The following is a 10141-nucleotide window of genomic DNA, read 5'->3' on the forward strand; positions in this document are numbered from 1 at the left end:
GATGCAATGTGAGGTGATAACAGTGGCGACGAGATATAATCTCTGCCCAACGATCAACACCACAACAGCGTGGAGCCGGGCGTTTCATGGTTTCATCACATACGATGGTGTGTGAAACAGGGCAAGGTGTGAAGTGAGCATGGCACATGTGTGTGTGCGGAACTTGTCTGCGGGCATCTATAGGGCTCCTTGGGTGCAAAAAGAGGGTAGAATCGAAACCCAATGACCTCATCTTTAGCCCCAGCTGCTGATTGAAGTGTTGAATTGAGTGTCAATGATCTCATCATGTGGAGAGATTAAGTGCATTCAGGATGGAAAGAACAGCCAAGGACACAAAAAAAACAGGTTTTTGGCTTTGGATGTGGTGCTCAAGTTGTTTTGGGGAGGTGGAGGAGAGAGAGCATGCTGCGTCAATCCCTCTGAGTGACCCGGGCCTGATTCGGATCTGTGTCAGAGATCAGAGCCTAATATGTTCCTCACTCGCCCCATTATCAGGAGCAGGTGGGGGCTGGGGGGGTGGGGCAGAGTTTGTCAGTGTTATGGACTGTGGTGTTTGTGTTGTTTTTTTGGGGTGGAAAAGAACATGCTGTAACGTTTCTTGACAGCTACCTCTGACCCCCCCCCCCCTCCACACACACAGACACACACACACGCACACACTCTCTCTCTCTCTCTCACCACTCTTCCTCGACATAACTCCTAAACTGGTCATTGATCTGAAGACGTCTTTCCTGTTATTCCGTAAAGGGTCTGACTTCCGCTCTTTGCCAGTCTCTGGCTCATTTTGGACTTCCCACATTTGGCACATCAGGGCTCAGGACCTTTTTGGTCTTTTGGTTCTTCTGGCACCAATGTAGTTCACTATTCTTCATTGCTTAAGCTCAGATGAAGAACCCTCATTGCAATATGTTCAGTCCCTTTCTGGATTTAGCATATCATACATTTTATTTGCAGAGTATGTGATTACTGTTTGCATTTGTGCAACAACAAAAAAAAAAACATTCAATTCTACCTCTAATTGCTAATACGGTATCTATAGTTCAAGTGTAATTTTATTAATTTGTCCCAAATGGGCAATTTGATTTCAGACAGGATCACATTACTTTACTTTAGAGTTTCTGTAACTGATGCAAACCATGCTGTGATCATGCAAAATGTATATCACTCAGTAATGTCATCTTTTTGAAAGTTTACAGACTGTTGCACCAGCTTTATTTTTCTGTTGAGGAACAGAGAGTCCCAGGATGATATTTACATGTCCCAGCACTCTCTCCCCTGTATAGAAGATAGAAAATTGACGTCAGGATTGTCAAGTTCACTTGCCTACAGTATGTGCTCTCAGAAAAACCTCCCTTACAGCCAAAAAAAGTCACCCATCCACACCCCTTACCCACTCCTCCTCCTCCCCACCCCACCCCCACGCCCACAAGCTACCCTACAGGTCCACTTCCCCTGCCTCCACTGAAGGTAACGTCACTTTGTTATTCCTCCCAGCCTCTGATATTTCTCCTGTTCGAAAGAGGAAATGCTGCCTGTGTCTGTGTTATTCCCCCCTGTGTTATATTTGTGTATCTGGGCAACTCAGGAAATTAATTGCTGCACACTTCAGAAGTGCAGACAGAACGGACCTCACCTCAGCAGTAAAGTATTGCTTAGAACCTCTAGTGGCGCAACACACGCACACACACACACACACACACGCACACACACACACACACACACAGATAGAAAGTCCTGTCCTGCCACATGCAATGTGCTCTCTCAACATTGTGCATAAGGCCGCGGGGCTTCTATGCCCTGCTGACGACCAGGACTGTCTTTGCTGACAGAAACCAGCAACACCCTTTTTTATCGAGCTCTTTCCCTGGCAGTGACCTCCATTTCTCCTGGTGCTAATGTGTGGTTCTGGCGGCTCTCCAGCGCCCCAAGAGAAAGTTTCATGTGGTTGCTTGTGTCTATATTTATAGTAATTAATCTAAATTTGTGATGATTGCTGGGGCCGTGCACTCAGTAAGGGCAAGCCTGTTCACATTGCTGCTTTTGTTTGTGCCAAGGTTTTTTTTTTTTTTTTTCCCTACACCCTCGATTAGGCTGGATCGGGTCAATGCTGCTGGTTACCATGGCGTTTTCATGTCAACACTCTTCAACGTTCTTCCTCCTCAGGTAAGTAGTAATTCAATTCAATTCAATTCAGTTCAATTCAGCTCAATTTTGCAGCACCAAAAACAATTTAAATCGAGGCTCATTACAGAAGCTGCGCATAATACCTTAATCCAACAGCGTGGACAATGTACTGACCTCAATAAAGACGTTAAAATGTGCTTCATCATTCTTACGCAACCTTCACCTCCCTGACACCTCCACACAGATGATAAAAAGGATAACAATTTCAAATGTTTTTTTTTAATATATTCATAACAGCCATAATGTTTTCTTCTGAGGAGCAATATAGGGGCCCAGAGCATTCACTGCATACATGAAAGATGACTGTGGCTTTCTGTCTCGAATGGGAGTGATTATGACAAGGGCAAAGCTGCATCAAAAGGCCTCTCTGATATATGGTTCACATTTACCTCCTTTGTATTGTTTTCCTTATGTAGTGATTGTGTTAAACTCACGACAGCTCTCTCAGATAAAGGTCTGGCCCGCCAGATCTAGCCCAGATCTAACCCCTGTCTGCGTATAGGTTTGACCCCTGTGACATAACGAGTACATCTGGCAGAACACACTGTGTGACACAACATCGTGTCCAGTGAAAGTTTGCACTGTACCTTCAGAAACCATTTAAATGCCACAGCAATCCTGAGCACACAGGCAATTACTTTAACGAGTCATTGATTGCTGCCTAATTAATCATGCTGTCAGTGTTCAGTGGCGGGCGTTCATATAGGGAGCATGGTGCATGCATTGTCAGAGCGCGGGATGAGTTTCTACACGACGAGAGTTGCCCAGACGAAAACACATATATTGTGGAAAAAGAATTCTCACAACATTCCATAGAATGCATACTTGTCACAATGAGATTTTTTTTTCCATGCCTTGTGGCGGTATGAGCATGTTTTACATTGGAAAGAGACGTCATTGAGTGCTTGTGTGGTGCAAGTGCCTTTTTCAAGAGAGAAAATGCTCACTGCTGCACAGTCTCACTGAGAATTGTTTTTGTGGGTGAATTCTGAATAAATAAGCTTGTCTCGCTTGGCCACTGTGCCTTCATCTGTTGTGTGTTGCTCTCAGTACACATTGACATTCATGTCCCAGTAATATCAAAGTAAGAAAAAGTTCAAGCGTGGGTCTGCCATAGGCAACTGTGGGAGTTAGCTGGAGTGGTGACCCTTTGCAGAGCTGCTTCATTGTGTAGAGTGCACCCATGGCCTTGGCTATTGTGAATTCAATCGCACAGGAATTAATCTTGCATCCCTGTTTTACAAGCATCCCTGTTTTACATCCCTTGCTCCACTTATATGTATATACACACACACACACTCACATTTTATTGTAGTGCCACACACAAAAAGGTTGTTAAATATATATGTAGGCATACACACACACACACACACACACACACATACACTTATATATATATAGATATACAGTAGATAGATGGATAGATAACATGAGAGTGGTTCATAGGCACTCCCACTGTCTGCTTGGCACGTGGCCTTGGCCAGTCAGTAACTCTGTTAAGCAGCGACTCCCCAGATTCCTCAGGTCTTCCACTTTCATCCTGGCGTCCCCTGGCTTTATTTACCAGTCCGGCGGGCGGCTGCCCTTTGTGGCTGGGCTGCTCCTGGTCCTTACAGTAAGAGCGCCCCTACCTCTGGGGCTTATCAGCGGGGCTGCAGTTGTTTGGAGGTTCCTGTTATTGCAGCCTGGGGTTGCGGCCGCCGCAGGGGCAGATCCGAGTGCCCAACCTGCCGCACAGCTCCCGCTGGCCTGCCCGCCCGCCCGCCCGCTGCTCCCCTCCTACCAGAGCCCCCCCAACACACACACACACACACACACGCATACACACACACACAAATACACACACACACACACGCATACACACACACACACACACACACAAATACACACACACACACACGCATACACACACACACACACACACACACGCATACACACACACACACACACACAAATACACACACACACACACACACACGCATACACACACACACACAAATAAACACACACACACACAGAGGCACACATACACATACACACACACACACACACACACACACACACACACACACAGAGGCACACACACACACTTCTGCTCTCTCTCTCTTGCTCAGTGCTCAACAATTTGGATTGTGTTCTCCCGCTCAGATGAGGAGAAAAGGGGAGTGAAGGTGAAGGAGGAGGGATGGGGGGATTATTTGTTGTTATAATGCCAGGCTGCCAAGGGCCGAATGCACATTGTTTTGACTGCAAGAACAATCAGTTTGTGGTAATAAAAGGAACCCACCCCCCACCCCACCCACAATACCCCCCCCCCCCCCCTCTCTCTCTCTCTTTCACACACACACACACACACACACACTTTCCCCTCATGGACCACGATAGCCCTCCCAAAATCTTACAAACCAAACTTGGATCTGATACGCACAGTCCTTTTCCCACAAGTCTGGTCCAGTTTGGCTCTTATCTCTCCCATGGCAGGTGAAACTGTTTATGGAAAAGGCCCAGCTGTTTGTATACCCTCTGCCCTGCCAGTCCACCCTGAAGAGTCAGAGAATGATGGTAAAAGACACTCCTTTCACCCTGAAGGAGAGGAAAAACAGGAGTCAAACACCCAGTTCCTGGCAAAACAGGTAACCAAATTCCCGAAGCAGGAAAATGATAATTTCTTAATACAACAAGTATTCTTCTTTGGGTACCTCTGGAATGCTGGTTTAAGCAGTTGTCTGTCAGATATGACGAGTTGATTATGACTGATGACTCACCTCATATCAAACTCACACACACAGACACAGACACACACATACGCACACACACACACACACACACACTCCACAGCTGGCAGAGGTGAGGAGGAATCCCTGTTCCTGGCAAGTCAGAATTATGATTGTAATGGATGACTGATGACAGATGGCTTGATAGTGGTGAAGTTATGTCATGCTCATTGTGTTGTATGACTTCACATTAGTGAGTGATATTAGTCTGGACTAGAAGTCATCGTTGGGGACCGGAAAGTCTGGATTTTTACGTTGCCTTATAACAATTTGTTTGGATCTTGCATCCGACAACATTTACACATGTGCGTGATTATACTTTGTAGTTTCATTGTTGACTCTTGAGGGGGTGGCAAGAATGATATTGTAATGAGATCCACCCTGCTTGTGTGTCCGTGCCCATAGCTTCAAAAGCACTGGTCAGATGAAGGCTATTTCAAATTTGAAAAGGAGTCATCATATCTCAGCTCATCTATGTCATCATCCAAACCCAGCTCAGATGGCTGATTTGATTTCACTTAGGATAGTGTATAGCGTGACAAGGGCGAAAGTCTGCAGGCTGTCTGCTCTTGTTTCTCATTTGCTTGTATTGTGATACAGATTTCTGCTGTCCTCCTGTAGTTGGTGGACATACACAGAGGTGGAAAAGTCCAGCTTCAGAAAGTAGAGGTCCTATCATATCTGTGCCACTTAAACCAGCTGATTCTAATTACCACAACTCTTCAGCTAGTTAGAGCAGCTAATTGATGAGATCACCTGTTCAGTGCTCCAGTAGAACCAATCAGGTCCCTTTGCACAGGTGTATTAATGAAGCACCAGTCTGCATTGATAATCAAGGTGCTTGATTTTATACACCTGTGGGAATGGACCTGATGAAACCCATGCATACATGATTGGACTTTTACTTTCTGAATCTGAAGTTGTCCACCTCTGGACATGCAGCAATTTTGAAACACGCAGAATAATCCAAATGTTCATTCTGCAAATATAACGCCTTTCAAGGATGAGCATGGTCAGTGGTGTGTCTCTCTTGGGAGTATTGCCAGCCCTTGTTGCTGTTGAAAAGTCTCTTGAAAGGTTGTTTCCCCTTCATGTGGTCTGGTCCTTTCCCCTAAATTTCCCCTCCTTTTGAATATGTGGTGCCATTTTCCAAAGTGGGGGAGGGTGGGGGGCAAAATGGGGGAAAAAAGCTTGAGGAGAAAACAGGAAAGCCTCCCTAGTTTTGGTTTGTCGTCCTACAAGTGTTTGGAATTTCAGCATGGTGCACTCACATGTTACTTTCATGCCTTTGCACAGGTCAGTGAACACAGAGACACACACAGACAGACACACACACACACTGCATGTACAGATGTACACACATGCATATAAAGTAACACACACACACACACACATACACATACACATACACACAGAAGAGAATGTCTGACATACCTCAATAAGCAGTAACATGAAGCTGTACTCGCCTGCGGGGGTGTTGTTTGTCAGGCAAAGCTGAGCAGACTAAATACAAACGCAGCCACACGCCCGTGGCCTTGGCTCAGATGTGCAGCAGAAGCCACGGAGGGTCTCGTCCAGTATAGAGCTTCAGGTCAGCCTGCAAATGTGTCATTACGGTATCACTGTGCTCGAACCCCACGCACAACCCAAGAGTTTATCGCCATTGTTTAGAGTCTTGCTTCTGTTTGTTGATTCTACAACAGACACACACACACACACACACAGACACACACACACACACACACACACACACACATTCCTACCACACCCCCCCACCCCCCAAAACACACACACACACACACAGACAAATGCACAGTGCATTCTTGAGATGGGAAAGCATCTTATCAGAGAGAGCAGATACTATGCACATGGGATATGGCTTACCAGAACTGCCTCAAAGTTTTAATGCCTGAAGATATTGCGGGGTTTGTTTTTTTTGTTGTATTTTTTTACTCTTCTGTTTTGTTTGCAATGTGGCCAGCGCACGTGTTGGATCTGTTTGTTGAAAAACAGAACAAAAACAATTCCTGCTTCTGATTTTTTTTCTTTCCTTTTTTGTTTGTTTGTTTGTTTGTTTTTTTTATTTCGATTGGTTTGCACTTGTCATCATCGTAGCGAAACAGCACCTGTACAACTTGCTTATATCAAGTCTGTGCAATTAACAACAACCTTCAACTGGTGAATACTTCCAACAATAAATCTATTAAAATGTTTCGCTCGTGTTTATTAACTGGACATCCTGGCCGGCCTTAGCCAACCCTATTCAATTCCTTTTCTGTGGTGACCCACTGTCCCGTACATCCATGCTATGGTGAAAAAAAACACACACACACACACACATCACGTGTCCAAAGCATCAGTGGCACCTACTCCCTTTAGTCTGTTACTGGCATCCCACCTTCGTGGAGTTTTCCGATTCGGCTGCCTTTTCTTTTCCTGGCTCCGTATCAACACACAATGTCAAGATAGATGGCCAGCTCGATACAGAAGCATTTTAATGTTTCCTATCATTGTGTGCAGGAATTCTATTTCTTGAAGCTGTGCGCCACAGCACATTCAAGGACAGCGGCGCTGAAAACGGGTGTCATTTCGTCTGGTAATTGATGAGTAATTGTTGTTTTGGGCTGCGTGGGGATTTATTTGCTGGGTTATTTTTTTTTTGCCCAAGGCTTTGGAGATTGAATTGGATGTCACTAATTTCAAAAAAAGGATATGTTTTATTGTGACTGATCTACTGAATGTCCACACCTCACCGACATGTGAGAAGGACCTTAGTTTGAAGAAGAAGAAGAAGAAGAAGAGGAGGACACAGGAGGAGGAGGAGGAAGAAGAGGACATGGAGGATTTGAGAAGAGCGGCAAAAGATGAAAAGCAAACTTGGAACCACAACAAAAAGCTTGGCCGAGACAACACTCTGCCATGGATGTTGTCACTCATGTTCAATAGATTTGACCTCTGACCCTGGAGAAGTACTTCCAGGTGCTGGCTGTCCTGCCCTGTCCCTGATCCTGTTGCCAAGACCCCCTGCAGCACCTTCCCCCACACGTGCACACACACACACACACACATACACACACAAACCGTAAATATAGAATTACCTTATCTTCTAAATATCCAGGACCATGCATGTGTGTCTGAATTCTTTTGGGAAGTACACACAAACATGGCTATGTGATCGCCTTTAATTGACAATGCTTACAATGCTTTGAGATCATATTACAGTAACATTTTTGGAAGGACACAAAAGTGAATATTTGGAATTTTTCTGAACATTCTTTGCTTGGCCAAAAGGTCTCACAAGCCTTCGATTAAATTCGGACTCTTTTGGAAACAGCTTTTCATCATCTGCTGAAATATTTGGGCAGTTACGCCATGTGATGGCTAACACCCAGATCTCCACTGACGTTAGAACCGGTCTGGCTTTGATCTGTTAGCAGATAGTCCGGATCTGTGCCAGACGACAGCCAGATCCAGTTCCGAGTCGGCTGCACACGGAGACACCAGAACAAATCTGGAATTCCGTGTATTTTTTCCACTATTTAGCGAGGAGCAAATTGTGCTAAAAAACATCACAGAGCTCCTCAACACCCCCCAACTCAACATTTTAATGAAATCGTCCTTAAACTGAAAGGGTTTGGAGCGGATTATGCCTGAAGCCTGAAGACAAGAGCTGTCAGCTTAAAAAGACCCTTCAGGTACTTCGGGTCTTTGCACACTGACACAAACACCGGCGCAGACGCAAAAATTGTGTCATCGTCTGTTCCCCTGGCTCTGGATATTACGGGTAGATGAGACGGGCTGTCAACCTGTCCGTCCGTCCGTCCCCTAGAGACACGGGAGGAATGCGAGAGCGCGTGCGACGGCCGCCTCCGCGTTGCGCTTTTTGTCGTGCGACCGCCGAGAAATAATCATTCCGCCCTTTTAAGTCCCGCGGAATGTTCATGTATGTACAGTCAGTTCGGTGGGGTGGGAGAGAGGAATGCATCTGGAATTCCTCTCCGCTGGTTAATGCTTTAGCAGGTGCCGGGACGCGTACGTACGTCGAGGGGCCTAGTCTCGGTGGCCCGGAGGCGGGCAAGTGTGCCTTGTGGGGCCCGGGGAGGGCATCACCCCAAGGACTCCCTGGCGCCAACTGAAGATCTCCATCACTGGTCCATGTCATATGTATGTATATATGTATCACTTCTCTCTCTCTCTCTCTCTCCATTTGTTTTTTTTTTCATTTTCTCTTCTTTTTTCCACTTTTCCATATTTCTTTCCCTCATCTCTCTCTCATTCCCTCTCTCCTCTCTCCTTATCTTTCCTTCTCTGTCTCTCCCCTTCTCCCTCCTTCTTTTCCCTTGCTCTTGCTCGTTCTCCCTCTATCCATCTATTCCCATCTTTCTCTCTCTATCCCACTGTTTCTCGGGTCTCTCAGCTGTTTTGTGTTAAACGCATGTTAAACTGTTAAACAGTCAGACACTAAAAGACTCACCACATGGCACCTTTGAACTGCGCCGCGTTCCCAATTTCTCCTGGTAAGAATCACCTGTCATCACATCTCCTCTGTGTGTGTGTGCGTACGTGTGTGTGTGTGTGTGTGTGTGTGTGTGTGTGTCTGTGTCTGTCTTTGTGTGTGTGTGTGTGATAGCATGACACACATACTGGACACACAAGTTGCCTTTCATAGCCTCACCCCGAGATGCTCAGTCATGTTAGATTAATTGGCGCGCTCGAGAGGTCTCTGGGTTCGCATCTCGTAGAACGCACCGAGCCAAGTCCGGGGGTGGCGGAGGGGAGCCTCAGGAATGAATCTAGGCCCGACCTGAACAACATCCACCACAGATTCAACCGCAATTAGTTACATTAAGAGGCATCCAACAGTGTAAGGCAGGGATCACACTGAAAAGAAGAGAAATCCCTTAGATCCACACGGAACAGGGATCCCCTTGCTCTTGTCACGCTATATTAACCAAAGCGAAACCAAATTCCAGCGTCGGCATTCTGAGCCGGGTCCAAATAATCCCGCAGGAGGGAAAAGCTGTAGGAGGATGCACCCATGAGGAGTTGAGCCTGCCTTTACTAGATGACCTTTAGTAACCTATCCAAAATGCGACAGTGATACTGGAATGCTCCTGTGAATATTCCAGAATGGTTTTGTCTGTATAGTTGAAGACAAAATGCTGATGTCCTGAAATGTTTCT

Source organism: Sardina pilchardus, chromosome 24 (genome assembly GCF_963854185.1).
Source record: "Sardina pilchardus chromosome 24, fSarPil1.1, whole genome shotgun sequence".
NCBI lineage: Eukaryota > Metazoa > Chordata > Actinopteri > Clupeiformes > Clupeidae > Sardina > Sardina pilchardus.